Source organism: Schistocerca cancellata, chromosome 9 (assembly GCF_023864275.1).
Source record: "Schistocerca cancellata isolate TAMUIC-IGC-003103 chromosome 9, iqSchCanc2.1, whole genome shotgun sequence".
Taxonomy (NCBI): domain Eukaryota; kingdom Metazoa; phylum Arthropoda; class Insecta; order Orthoptera; family Acrididae; genus Schistocerca; species Schistocerca cancellata.
In genome coordinates, this window is record NC_064634.1 from 136,438,133 (window position 1) to 136,454,345 (window position 16,213).

Below are 16,213 nucleotides of genomic sequence, written 5' to 3' on the forward strand. Positions count from 1 at the left end.
AGTCCTGAGACTGGTTTGATGCAGCTCTCCATGCTACTCTATCCTGTGCAAGCTTCTTCATCTCCCAGTACCTACTGCAACCTACATCCTTCTGAATCTGCTTAGTGTATTCATCTCTTGGTCTCCCCCTACGATTTTTACCCTCCACGCTACCCTCCAATACTAAATTGGTGATCCCTTGATGCCTCAGAACATGTCCTACCAACCGATCCCTTCTTCTGGTCAAGTTGTGCCACAAACTTCTCTTCTCCCCAATCCTATTCAATACTTCCTCATTAGTTATGTGATCTACCCATCTAATCTTCAGCATTCTTCTGTAGCACCACATTTCGAAAGCTTCTATTCTCTTCTTGTCCAAACTATTTACCGTCCATGTTTCACTTCCATACATGGCTACACTCCATACAAATACTTTCAGAAACGACTTCCTGACACTTAAATCTATACTCGATGTTAACAAATTTTTCTTCTTCAGAAACGCTTTCCTTGCCATTGCCAGTCTACATTTTATATCCTCTCTACTTCGACCATCATCAGTTATTTTGCTCCCCAAATAGCAAAACTCCTTTACTACTTTAACTGTCTCATTTCCTAATCTAATACCCTCAACATCACCCGACTTAATTCGACTACATTCCATTATTCTCGTTTTGTTTTTGTTGATGTTCATCTTATATCTTCCCTTCAAGACACCATCCATTCCGTTCAACTGCTCTTCCAAGTCCTTTGCTGTCTCTGACAGAATTACAATGTCATCGGCGAACCTCAAAGTTTTTATTTCTTCCCCATGGATTTTAATACCTACCCTGAATTTTTCTTTTGTTTCCTTTACTGCTTGCTCAATATACAGATTGAATAACATCGGGGAGAGGCTACAACCCTGTCTTACTCCCTTCCCAACCACTGCTTCCCTTTCATGTCCCTCGACTCTTATAACTGCCATCTGGTTTCTGTACAAATTGTAAATAGCCTTTCGCTCCCTGTATTTTACCCCTGCCACCTTTAGAATTTGAAAGAGAGTATTCCAGTCAACATTGTCAAAAGCTTTCTCTAAGTCTACAAATGCTAGAAACGTAGGTTTGCCTTTCCTTAATCTTTCTTCTAAGATAAGTCGTAAGGTCAGTATTGCCTCACGTGTTCCAGTATTTCTACGGAATCCAAACTGATCTTCCCCGAGGTCGGCTTCTACTAGTTTTTCCATTCGTCTGTAAAGAATTCGTGTTAGTATTTTGCAGCTGTGGCTTATTAAACTGATTGTTCGGTAATTTTCACATCTGTCAACACCTGCTTTCTTTGGGATTGGAATTATTATATTCTTCTTGAAGTCTGAGGGTATTTCGCCTGTTTCATACATCTTGCTCACCAGATGGTAGAGTTTTGTCAGGACTGGCTCTCCCAAGGCCGTCAGTAGTTGATAAGCAGTGGAAAATATTGGTTGAGAGCTATTAATACGAACTTCAAATAGCCAAAACATCGTCTTGTACACATGGGAGAAAGAGAGAAGACAGCGGCAGTTTTGATTTCCTACATCAGTTTTTACGAAACAGTATGAGACAAAGCTACTCATTCACGGAACGTATGCATACGTAGATCACATAGTGCTGACCAAAAAAATCTAAATGCACAGTTCAGGTTCACGCTGTAGTTTTTTCGTGAAAACGTCGTGACATAATCGTTAAAAGTCCTTCATCTTAATATGTGGCAACGGCCTTGCCGCAGTGGATCCACTGGTTCCCGTGAGATCACCCAAGTTAAGCGCTGTCGGGCGTGTCTGGCACTTGGATGGGTGACCATCCGGGCCACCTTGCGCTGTTGCCATTTTTCGGGGTGTACTCAGCTTCGTGATGCCAACTGAGGAGCTACTCGAGCGAATAGTAGCGACGCCGGTCGAAGAAAACCATTGTAACGACCGGGAGTGCGGTATGCTTATCACATGCCCCTCCTATCCGCATCCTCAACTGAGGATGACACGGCGGTCGGATGGTCCCGATGTGGCCTGAAGACTGAGTGCATCCTAATATGTAACTTAATTATCGAGCTATTTAATACAATGGTTACACAGAGTAGTACTAGATAGCTATAATTAAAGTGAGGCTTCTGAATGGTATCCCATATAGACTGTAATTATGGTACGGCAGCGGCACTTGGTAGATATTCTTCTTCATCAGTGTGAAACCGATTTACGCTGAAAAAAAATGTTTGATTTTGTCCACCAGATGCAAATCTGGAGCTGTGAATACAAGAAAGGCTTGTCGAAATGTTTCCATACGTAGTGGATTGGTAACAAGATTGGGGCAGGAAATGACAATGAAGTGAAGAAAACATAAAGTTGACTTCATTATTAATCATTGCTTGTATAATACCTTCCGTACGAGCACCGGAGACGTCGACAAGATGCTGTACAGTGCCAGATTTGCACCTGGTGGCCAAAATTGGAAATAATTTTTATCCAGCGTAAACTGGTTCTGCATTAGCGCATTAGCATGTCTATCAAGTTTCGCTGCCATACGACAATTACAGTCCACACTCCATCTCCGTGAATAGCGGCACTTTAATTATAACCATCCGGTGTAATAAAATAATAATGTCGTGTGACGAGGGCCTCCCGTCGGGTAGACCGTTCGCCTGGTGCAAGTCTTTCGATTTGACGCCACTTCGGCGACTTGCGCGTCGATGGGGATGAAATGATGTTGTTTAGGACAAACAACACCCAGTCCCTCAGCGGAGAAAATCTCCGACCCAGCCGGGAATCGAACACGGGCCCTTTGGATTTACATTCTGTCACGCTGACCGCTTTATATATATATATATATATATATATATATATATATATAATCTCATTTTGTTCGTTTTCGTTCGTTGTATCTGCTCGGGGCGGACGTCGGAAGACACCCGATTCAGTTCGTGGTTGATCCATTAACTCAGTTTTTTTTTATTATTATTATTACAGAGGGCAGCTAACCCTCTGACCGAACACGCTGAATTACCGTGCCGGCTAACCACTCAGCTAACGGGGGCGAACCATTCCTACAGAGTAGATAAATGACAAGTTTCGACTGTCACTGGCCGCCGAATGACCTAAGGGTCATTCTTTCGTTTCCTTTTCAGCGCTGCCGTAGCTCTCGCATTCGATCGGCACAGGACTTTTTAGACTTTTTGGATTCCTTCCGACACGAGATTTCTCTGACTCGTATTTTCTGCAATTCCTAGCATATTCACAGATCAAAGGAAACGACATCTTTCACTGTTTTGCAATTCTCAGTATAATATCGGATTCCATATACAGGGTGAGTCAATAACTATTGCCACCTAGAATGCCGCACGGGGTAGCCGCGCTGTCTCGGGCGTCCTGTTACGGTTCGCGCGGCTCCTCCCGTCGGAGGTTCGAATCCTCCCTCGGGCATGGGTGTATGTGTTCTCCTTAACTTAAGTTAGTTTAAGTTAGATTGAACAGTATGTAAGCTTAGGGACCGATAACCTCAGCAGTTTGGTCCCATAAGATCTTACCACAAATTTCCAAATTTTCCACCTAGAATAACTCCGAAAGTATGATGGTAGCTGAAAAGTTTGTGAGACAAATGTTGCATGGGTCAACGGTGGCCATAATATGACGTTGGTTTTTTGTTGCTACGTGCGGTCGCGTCAGAGATATGAAGCTCAACTTTGCTTAATTTTTTTGTGGGATGTTATAGTTTGGTACTTATTTTCTGATATCGACTATCGAGACGAATCCAATGATGTGTAACAGTAAGGTCTTTGAAGGTCAACGAAGGTCAAAAAGGTGTCCTGAACGTCCATTTACAGAAGGTGTTCGAAGTGATGACCCTTGGTATCAGTGCAGTGCTGCAATCTTCTTATTATGGATTGAGTGGTATTCCTTATCTCATCGGCCCTTATCTAAGTACATGATTTCACAATTCTCTCTCGTATATCGTGCATATAGTAAATGTTCGCGGAATACGGTATATCCATCTAACGTGTCATTATCATGTAAACACGCAGTACAACACTAATAGGAACGGTAAGAGTAGTATCGTCGAATCAAGCGAATGTAAATGATGTATTCCTTCGAAAAACAAGGCGATTGCTTCTCATTTACGGAGAATGCCAACGAATTTAAGTGAGAGCTAGAGACTTATGCGCTAAAAGATATCCTTAACGTACTTACTCTACACGTCGTACATTTAAACATGTGCATGACAAATCGAGAACAACTGGATCTTTAACGCATCGGAAACATATCCGGCAAAGGAAAATTACTAACGAGGAAACAGAAATTGGTACTCTTGACACTGTGGTTCGAGATCTTTGTGTTAGTTCGCGTCAAATCGCAAGGGAACCTGGCATGAGGCAGAGTAGTGTTGTTTGTGTTCTGCATCGCCGTATTATCATCACGTAGCTCCTCAGTTGGGCCGGCCGGGGTGGCCGAGCCGTTCTACGCGCTTCAGTCTGGATCTGCGCGACCGCTACGGTCGCAGGTTCGAATCCTGCCTCGGGCATGGATGTGTGTGATGTCCTTAGGTTAGTTAGGTTTAAGTAGTTCTAAGTTCTAGGGGATTGATGACCTCAGAAGTTAAGTCCCATAGTGCTCAGAGCCATTTGTACCATTTTTTGCATCGCCATAAATATCACCCTTACCATACCAGTCTCCACCAGGAATTAACTGGTACGGATTATATGCGTCGCATTGAATTCCGCCAATGGGCTCAATTTCAGGTTCAGAGTGATGACGCAGTTATTAATTTGATTTTATTTACTGACGAGGCTACATTCACGAACCACGGAAATGTTAATTTACATAACAAGCATTATTGGGCAACTGAAAATCCATGTTGGCTGTGGCAAGTTGCACACCAAAAACCGTGATCGGTGAACGTATGGTGTGGGATTCTGGAAGACAGAATTATAGGCCCCTACTTTATCGAAGGAAAACTTAATGATAGGAAGCACACCACATTCCTGGAAGAACCATTAGGTCTGTTATTGGAAGAAATACCTTTGGGAACAAGGAACAGAATGTGGTGTAAACACGATTGGTGTCCGGCACATTTTTCGCTGATGGCTAGAAATGAGTTGCAGAGACAATTTCCAAATCGTTGGATTGGACGCGGAGGAGATGATGTGTCGTGGCCGGCTCGTTCGCCACACTTGACGCCTCTGGATTTTTTATTGTGGGGATTCGTAAAAGACATTGTTTATAAAGACGTTCCAACTACACCTGATGATATGCGAGAGAGAATTGTAAGAGAATGTGCTTCGATAAGTGCCGGTGAGATACGGAATATCACTCAATCCACGATAAGAAGATTGCAGCACTGCATTGATACCAATGGTCACGGCATCGAACATATTCTGTAAAGGGACGTTCATGCCACCTTTTTGACCTTCGTTGACCTTCAAAGGCCTTACTGTTACACATCATTGGATTCGTGTCGATAGTCGCAGTCAGAAAATAAGTACCAAACTGTAGCATCCCATAAAAAAATAAAGCAAAGTTGACCTTCATATCTCTGACGCGACCCCACCTAGCAACAAAAGACCAACGTCATATTATGGCCCCCGTTGTTCCATGCAACTTTTGTCCCACAAACTTTTCAGCTCCTCTCATACTTTCGGAGTTATTCTTGGTGGCAATAGTTAGTGACTCAGCCTGCATATTCCGATGGATATTTTTACTGTCTCACTTTGGCTCCTAAAAATGTTGTGCAGGCTCAACACAATAACATCCGAATCAGTGTTCTAGCTAAACGATTTTCTACGCTATACCAATTTATAACTTTATACAAAGCTAATTCTTAACCCTCACGCACAGACGCCTATTCTCCTACGATGACAACACTGTGCGACATACACTTACAGACGATTTATCCGTTGTGGCCTCAACCACTGCTAACGCAATATTAGTCTCGCAGTTATTAGCGTTTCAAATCAGTCATGGAAGTAAGTTCGATCGGCGAACGTATAAATGTTTTCACTTCAGAAATGAATCACAAGAATAAGTTTACACCCATGAGTAATTAAATTAGGGACACCGACTGTGTTTGAGAGAACGCGCTTCTGCAACCACGGCGAATATAAAAGCTCAATGAGTTACATCTCTATGCTATATGCTGATAATATTCTTCTGATTACTGAAGACAGCACCAACCTTCAACGACAGATCCAAGCACGTAAGAACTGCTATGAATGGTCCGGATTACACCTTAAGATAAGAAGACTCAGTACCACCTGGAGTTGCAAATAATGCGGAAACCATCGAGAACTACATTACAGTTCCGCGAGAGATAAATATCTTCAAGTACCTTTGCTGAAAAAACGCTGCTGGAAGTTCAGTCGGTCCTGAAACCACATACCGCTGAGAGATGCGTCACCTAAACTAGTTTTACGATGAGGATGTTGCTACTCGCCGATGTTACAGAACGATGACGTCGAGAAGCATATTAGCCGACGGATACCTTCTGCCAGCGTCGTGGCCCTGACAGCATATTCATTGCCGACCGGCCGCCATATCATCCGCAGCCATTGACGTCATTAGACTGCGTTATGGAGGATATGGGGTGAGCGCAGCGCTCTCCCGGACGTAGCTAGTTTCCCAGACCTCAGAGCCGATACTTCTCGCTCAAGTAGCTCCTCAACTGGGTTCACGAAGCGGAATGCATCCCGTTCCAACCCTCCAGCCAAAGAAAAATCTCCGGCCGTACCGGGAACCAATCGCGGGACTTCTACATAGCAATCAGATACGCTGACCATTTAGCCATGAAAGCAGTCAGGTGAAGTGTTACATTACGCAGGATTCACGAACGTGACATAAATTCTTACTATGTTTGATTTGCAAATAGATCAAACTATGAAATTTGGGTGTTACCTCTCCTATCCACCGGATCCATAATAATGGCGTGTGACGAGTGCCTCCCGTCGGGTAGACCGCTCGCCTGGTGCAAGTCTTTCGATTTGACGGCACTTCGGCGACTTGTGCGTTGATGGGGATGAAATGATGATGATTAGGACAACACAACACCCAGTCCCTGAGCGGAGAAAAATCTCCGACCCAGCCGGGAATCGAACCCGGGCCCTTACGATGGACATTCTGTCGCACTGACCACTCAGCTACCGGGGGCGGACACCGGATCCATAACATCAATAAAGAAAATAATTTATAGAAAATAGTAAGATAAATCGATAATAATGAGGAAAACAAAATGATGAAATCAGTTGTAAGGTTGCATCTAGTAAGATACTTCTTGTTTCCCTTCATTCTTGTATTTCAGATCCACTACGAAATTTATAAAAAATGTAGTATTCATTATCCGGATGGTGCTTTTCCGGCTCCAAACAAGAAACTGAAAAGACACCAATTTCAGCCACTGTGGCAGTAGTACGTTTCGAGAAATAAACCACATACTATTTTTTGGTGTTAACAAATAAATATCTGTACAAATATATTTGGTAAATGTTAGCAATCTTCCGATACGAGACATGTAAAACTGTTTTCGTGTCCCTGTTTCAAAAGTATTATACCGGAAAGTCAGTAACTATTTTCATTCATTTATTAAAGGATATTATGTGGCCGTTTATAATTAGTACAACATGTTATCTGTGCAAAATTTATGTGTACGTATCTTTAAATGTCTTTTAATGTGAGATTTAAAAATTTTGAATACCGCTTTGCATATAATAATGTTGTATTGTATTGTATTGTATGGAACTGGGGACCCAGAAACGACGGAGATGCTTTATCCGCGCCGTAGCCCTCAGTGGTTCACAACGCCACAACACGCTACAACAGTCCACTCACCGCACCGCCGACCCACACCGAACTCAGGGTTACTGTGCGGTTCGGCCCCCAGCGGACCCCCGGGAACGTCTCACACCAGACGAGTGTAACCCCAATGATTGCGTGGTAGAGTAATGATGGTGTACGCGTACGCAGAGAAAGTGCGCAGCAATCGCCGACATAGCGTAACTGAGGTGGAATAAGGGGAACCAGCCTGCATTCGCCGAGGCAGATGCAAAACGTCCTTATAAACCGTCCACAGACTGGCCGGCACACCGAACCTCGACACTAATCGGTCGGACGGATTCGTGCTGGGGATCGACACGCCTTCCCGCCCGGAAAGCACTGCGTTAGACCTCACGGCTGACAGGGCGGGCATAACAATGTTAGTTGTATGTTTGTAACACTGATAGAAACCCACCCGGACAGCGATGCTTGTTAAAGCGCTGCTTTTAGGACTGGGATGTGTGCTGGCCCCGGACCCAAGCACTATGGTGCATTAACGAAGAGGGTCGGTGTGGCAGGCAACCTAGACGTGGTTTTATGCGGTTTTCCACATCCTACGAGGTGAATACTGGTCTGGTTCCCAGGTCCCGCTTCAGTTACTTGATTCGCAAAAATCTGGAAAACTTTCGCTCACTTTCACAAGGAACAACACTACTCGCAGATAGGTGCCGTACACGTATCCCGTCCCGGCGGATAACGGGGTGGCGTCAGTTCGGGCATTTGGTCACCCCTTAAACTAACCACGAGAACCCTGCGCCGATGCAGGACAAAGGTACAAGGAAAAGAAGAAGATAATTTAGGTATCAGTTTAGCTACATATCATTCTTTTGAGCGTTTGGTTGTAAAAGTATTTTTTATTGATTGACTGTTCGATGAAATAGTGCAAATGGCTTAATAGCGAATAGGTTACAAGTCAAGTAAGAAATTAAAAACAAATCCGATTGTCTTCACCAGTTTGTTTGACTAAGGGCTCCGCGAACTTCTGTACGTTCAGAAATATAATACACAGGTAGCCATCAAAGATGCAACACTAGAAAGAATTGAAAATAACGAAATTTTACTTTTCGTGCGTAAAAAGAATAGTAGGAAAAATATCTGATTGAATCTTCCGTGATGGGAACGAAAAGGGTGCGAGATTTGGTACATAGATTTGCCACCTATGGTACAACAGTGGCAGTAATATGGCTGGACGTTTACTGGAAGTGAGTTTGCCTGAGACATTGCATGCTCCTTGCTCTCTATATCAGAGTTCGTCAACTGTAGTGGTGGAATGGTGATAACGTGCCATGCCAGTCTTACAGCAACCCATGACCAGATGTTTTCACTGTGTGAGACGCTAGGAGCCCACCAGGCTAACACTAATACCTTCTGTATCGAGGTAGGTCAGAACAGCACGGGTAATACAAGGACTTGCATTATCTTGTTGAAAGATAACATCACAGAGACTTCGAAGGTAGGGCACATTTATCATTCTTAACATGTCATAAATGTAGTTGCATGATTCGCAAACATTTGGGAAATTTTCACTCACTTTCACATGGGCAACACTACTCGCAGACAGCTGGGGTACACGTATCCCGTCATGGGAATTACCAGCTATTCGAGCCAGAGGTGATCGTTTTACGTACGCGACGGTACCCCATACGATCGTGGCAGGTGTTGGGCTCGTATGGCGATGACAAATGCAAACTGGTAACGTTTTTACATCACTGCCGGTGCTCCTTTCTCTCTCTCTCTGTCTCCCCCTCTCCCGCTGGGTCATGGAGAACTGCAGTAATGATCAGATCATCTTGCTAATAGTATGTGATGGTCAGATGTCATCGCCCTATCTGTATCGATACTCGTACTGCTGCAAAAGGAAAAAAATATTTCCTGACTAAATCAACTCATCGTGACTGTATGATGCTGCACGGTCGAGTGAACAATATATTTATTTTCTCGGGCGCTAGTCGTGTGGTGCCGCTGAGAATGTATAAAGACACATTTGCATGCCGTGCGTGAGTTTCCTCGGAAACGCGAAATCTTAATTAAATAATTAATCTCTGACAAATAAATAAAGCCTATGGCACAGAACTGCAGCGCTATGCCGCTGATAAAACAAAATATAATTACGACACTCTTATGTTTCATTAAGAAGAAGCAGGTCATGCACAATAACTGGTGCGGGGAGCACGTATATTTTATTAACTGGCACACCGCCATAGTTGATGTTATGTAAGAACACTGCGAGTTGCAATATCAATAGGCACTCGACCCTGTAAAGATTCTACATTTATGAAAGTAAGTTGGATTATTTAACTGTATTCTTATTCGTTGAATATATCTGATTTAACTAACTGTGTAAACCTTTTTATGTTTAGTAGACAGTCACCTCTGTACGACGTATTGACATGGCTGGCAAATTATTCTAATATTGAGATTTTGAGTCCACACCTACCGCAGCAGTCTTTGGAAACGATTTAAATACGAAGTCCGATTATTTGATTCTTATTTCACGGTCAACTACGAATAACATTGCATTTACGAAAAAGCCATTGTCAAGCGCCTAATACCAAATAATTAAACGTCCACGTTCCAGATAAGCAAATATTAATTAAAACCAATCACTATCATACATATACAATAACCAATATTATATTTTATTTATTTATTTATTTATTTTATATTGGCGACTGCGTGTCGGACTTGTTATTTTGTCATTTGTTACATTGTTCTCTTTGTTTCATGTGAAAAATCAACTTTCTAGACCTGGACTTGAATATATGAGAAATAACAAAAATCTGAAGATATATTCCAATTCTAAAATTTTGCGGGAAGACGCAACGAAGCTTCCAACAAAACAAGGTAAGACGCAGCATCTTTGCATTGGCAGGCTTGACCAGACGCATAATTCAGTGTATTAGCTCTTCAGTAGATTCTATAGTATTTCTTTCGCGCGTAGCAGTTTTCAGTGATAAATTTCATTCTCAGTGCTTTTCCTTAAACAGTAACTTCTGTAACAATACCAATAGACGAGTGTACAATATGGCCGACTTCTGTACGATACGTTGTATCATGGCCAGCAGCCATTAACAATAATCCCATATTCAGTTTACATTTTTAAATTAACAAACTTCCATTGTTGCTACGAGCGATTCATGTTCAACTGCATTTTATTTTAAAGCCAGTGTCAAACTATATTTTCTTGAAGCATATCTTACGTGTGGCATGGTCATAACTAGAAAACAATACGCAAAGATGGAACAGCAAAGACATACTATTCAGACGCAATCCGACTCGGACGAGAGACAAATGTTAGAAAATGACTTTACGACAGCAACCGGTAGTGACGATTCATCAAATATTGACGCAAGTGTTAACGGAAATTTTAACAATAGGCCGTCGACCACAAAAATTTCAAAGTCAGTCAGAGCCCACGTTAATACATGACGTCACGTCTAATGACGCGGCGGGGGCAGAGACCTTGCAAACAGTAAACATTGCCAATATGTTACAAATGCTAATGAAACAAAACGCAGAAAATATTCCAACCTTAAAGACACAAAATGAACAGTTAAAGACACAAAATGAACAGTTAAAGACACAAAATGACGAAATTAAATCTGATCTCTCAGCAATCAAGACATGTAATGACACTTTATGTAAACGTGTGGAACTTACAGACGCCACACTGTCCAAACAGATGACTGGACTCAGTGCGAAATTTTCCAAACTTAATACGATACGAGAAAAGACAACAAATGACGTACCACTTTTACAGACACAAGTAAAAAAACCTTAATGTCACGTGTGAAGCTCTTACTGAACAAATTCAAACATATCCTTCACTACATGACAACCTTGAAAAACGAATTACTGACGTGCAGAAGAAATTTGACGATGTTGAACAAAACCTGACTGACAGATTACAATCTGATGCCACAGCTCATTTTCAAAATATGAATAAAGAATTTCATGATTGGGTAGAGAACAAAGACAAACATTTTGACAGATGCGTACGTGAAAATTTACCAACAATTGTGCACCACTCCGTAGCGGAATACATCACTAATAACAAACATCTGATTAGTGACGCAGTACAGTCTGTCACTGCACCATAGAGTAAATATCTCTGGAGTGAGCATTGCGTTCTGCGCTGTTGTCAACACTAAACCAGGATTATCACGTGTTTTCGGGACTTCACTGTGCGTGTGTCCTTCTCGCAGAGTTTGAAGTTTATAATACAAAGAGTTTTTGTTGTGTTTTCACCGTTTGTTGATAGTGTAATAGCGATGGTGAATTACTGTTGTTGCTACGGATGCAAAGAAAAATATGTGAAAGGAGGGATAGTAACTTTTCATGGGTACTATGTTTAAAAATTTCGAGACGCATTATAATTAAGGCTTGATTCTGTAGACCTATTTTTCTACGATTTTATGACTATATAATAGATATAACGGCTCGTACAAAAGCTTAACTCTCGTAAATTTGCTTGTGGAACAGGAAAGGGAATGATTAGTTGTTTCAGCAAATACTATCCTCCATGCATTTATCAGTGAATGTCGATTATGTATATAGATTTGAAAGACGGGAGACAGATAAATTCAATAGATTGTCTTGGTATAATATGCGTGTCCAAACCTTTTTGTTTACTATAAAGTTACAGTAGGAGACCATGTTAAGTGTGTAGGACATGGAGAATGATTATGTGTGATTTATATTTTAGTTTCTCGAAGGATGAACAATGAGTAAATATATGGCTCCAGAAAATAAGGAGTAATTTTGTCCCCACAAAATATTCCAAAGTTTGTTCGAAACACTTTAAAGAGGAATGTTTAGACAGAGAAAAATTTGGACGTGTGTGGCTGAAGGTAGATGCTATACCAACTATTTTTAATTTTCCGCAGCACCTACTACCAATTTCTGCATTCAGCTTAAATACATTTTCTGCATAAATCAAATAAAAAACACAATAGTGTAGCTAATCAAAGTACACATTCATCTTCTTTGGTGTATTTTGCCTTCAGTTTATTTTCTTCACCATTTGATTAAGAAGCGTAAAATATTAGTAAACATTCCCCAAACTCTTTCATTTGTGTCACTTTCCACATTCCCTTAATGATGTTATATGGGTTGACTGTTACATGACCAACTGTATTTGCTTTACAGTACATTTGTTCTCCGATCGCCTTTTTTCCCCCCTTCTTACTCAGTCTACTATTTATTTAATAAACTGGGAGCCAGTACGTAAAATGCGTTAAATAAACACTTCAAAGCGTCACCAGTAAGAAAAATTGTGCTTTAGGTCGTAAAAACGAGAAATACGCAGAAATAGCAGAAAAATGGACGAATTAGCAGGGATATAATCGCTAATGTGTGGCAAATTCGGTGTTGTTTTGCAAGACTACCACTGCGAAAATGTTCGTCAGGCTCTGTAATAATATAAAGTGCCGTATCATACCGAAAACTACCAAAAATGGAGTGCATCTGAACTGTGACACCTATCGCAAAGAAACAGAATGCAATATCACTTGCCCTTAAAAGTTACGTAGCTGGTTTATTCCCGGTATCAAATGGATACTTTTAAAATGTCTGCGCAACATATATAAATAATACACGACACGTACGAAAAGAATCTGTCTGTACTAGGGATGTAGTGACATTCGAAATATACTGGGCGCTATACGGACAAACACACGACGTCCCGAAACACGTGACCAGGCCGGCAGTGTATGTTGACAACACAAAATCTGTTCTGCGCATGTGAATGCTCACTCCAGAGATATTTACTCTATGCACTGCACCAATGAAGCAATTCACGGATCAACCACAGTCTGCATGTAACGAAAATACCAGTCAAAATGTACAGTTCAGAAACCAATATATATACGAATATGACGCACACTTACCGCACAGGACAAACACACAAGAACAAAACACGCCACAACAACACGTACCACGTTGTGCAAACACAAACACAAGCTATTATCATGGTAAACCACAGCAACATTATCGTAATAACTCGCCATCTGAACATTACAGTAATTACAGTGGAACAAATCCATATTATAATGCAAAGGAAGAAGAAAGCTTAATAAAACACACAATTTCAGACCTTTATCCCAGAGAAACGAACCATTCATCCGGTGATTTTTCGTAAATCTTTTAGTAACGCATTTCCACGCACTTGGAGTGACCGGAAAAAGATTTCATATATTGTCGGTTACATCCAAGGCGATGCAGCTGTCTGGGCATACAGTCAAGCTGACGTGTGTACCACGTACAGTGAGTTTGAGTGTGCCTTTCTGAACAAATTCTGGTCGCAATCCGTTCAGGAGCGACTCAGAAAACAAATTTTAGAACCTGAAACTTTTACCAGTAAAAATGGTAACTTACGCATTTATTTTGAAAAATATTTGAACATGGGTCATTTTTTGGACGAATCAGTCGCAACACGTGATATACTCAGTGCGTTGAAGACCAAATTGCGTTTCAACATTAAAGAAAAACTCTTACATATTCCGGATGACGATCCACATTATTTTTTAACAGCTTTAGATTCGGTTGACACGTTACTAGAAGATCAGCGCTTCGCGCGGCAGAACAGCAGCCACTATGTTTATATTAGTGCTATGCAAAACATGCAGGCTTGCCAACTCAATTCTGGCGCGCCGACAGTTGGATACTCGGTACAGCAAAAACAGCCAACTCACATGCCGTCTCAATACGGAAATCAAAATCAACATGCGTATTCCAATACAAACAACAGTTACAACAGTAATAACACTTCATGCGGCAATCCATACAAAAGTCACCGCGGTAATAACAACAACAACAACGGTAACAACGGATACAAATATAACAACAAAAACACATACAGAAATAGAAACAATAATAACTACGAGCCAAGACAGCATCAAGGCTGGACTCGTAGCGATCAATACTTTCATTCAAACACTGCTATACCACAGCAGCCACCAGGACAAAATTGGAGCATACCTTACGACCGACAGGTAAGTCATAATGCGCAACAGCAACAACAACCGCAAAAGTTTGGAGATCACAACAGGCAATATCCGAATGTGAATATAATAGAAGTGACACCTGATACACAACCTCAATCTGTGTCAGTACCTAATACAAATGCTAATCCAACAAACTAGAAACAGTCACTTCTATGCCCCGGGTCGTGGCTGAAGAATTCTTGGGGGGCGACTTCAATATTAATCAGTTATTTGACACCACCATTGAACAACAAAATATTAATATGCCTAATAATTGTAAACAAAAACTACCTGTTTTATGTATAAGATACAACCACAATGAGAATATATCATATGAACTTTTGCAAGACAGTACACAATGTCGTTCAAACACAAATGCAATTGTTTTAGCCTCTACTACTGGTGTAGTAGGCGGGATTCCAACTACTATTATCTTAGATACAGGTCCAGCTGTGAGCGTTTTGTCTTTCAATTTCTATAAAAAGATGTGTGAATTGGAGCCTGTGCCTGAGTTTCCTGCTCAAAACTGTAAAATAACTACTGCTCTAGGTAATAAGTCATGGAGGGTTAAGAAGCAAGTTTTTGTAAACATTAAAATAGGTAATGGAACCGTACAATCGCCATTCCTGGTTGTACAAAACCTTGTGACAAATTGCATATTAGGATTAGATACTATGAGCGAGGACTGCATTATAGACTTCTCCAAAGGTAAATGTATTTTAAATGATAAAGGCAGTGTAATTATTGTTGATTTGGACAGGAGAACTCTAAAGCATGACAAACACTGTACAGGGTACAAGGTTCAGTTAGTACTTGACAATGACATTCAAGACATGCACACACACTCATCTGACACAGAGCTAATGGACTTGAAAACATTGCTTGATCATAAGATAAATGAAGCTACAGCTCTCAGTGTATATGAACGTATGAAACTACAGGAAGTGCTATCCAAATATTTACAAGTTTATATCAAACGATTAGGTGTTATCAACACGTGTGTCTACAAAATTGAAGTTAAGCTTCACATGATCTTCTACCACAAGACATATAACGCATCGTTATCTCAACGACCTGCTGTGTGGCAACAACTAAAACAAATGTTAGACTGGAAGTCATTGAACCATCCACCGCACGAAGGACCTTATATTATTGCTAACATACCGCATCCTGGTGCGTATCTGTTACAACATCCTAGAACTAACGAAATTATTTGGCTATACGCACACTGAGATCTTAGAGTATTTCATGCTAAATAATGTCAAAGTCATATCCATGAAAACGTTGCTAAGCAACTCGCAAAACTCTATTTGCTACAACATAGATAATAAGTAGTATAGAAACGTTCATTTCAGCTGTTCCAGTGACGCAGTTGAAGACAGAACTTTTTTTCAACGCCGCGACACTACCAAGAAGACTGAATATTAAGGTAAAATTTATGATTACGTAG

The 16,213-nt window shown here is 41.2% G+C and overlaps 1 pseudogene; it reads left to right on the forward strand.

Moving 5' to 3' along the window:
- Positions 1–1,700: 1,700 nt before the first annotated feature.
- Positions 1,701–1,818, forward strand: LOC126102337 (5S ribosomal RNA; annotated as a pseudogene).
- The last annotated feature ends 14,395 nt before the right edge of the window (positions 1,819–16,213 follow it).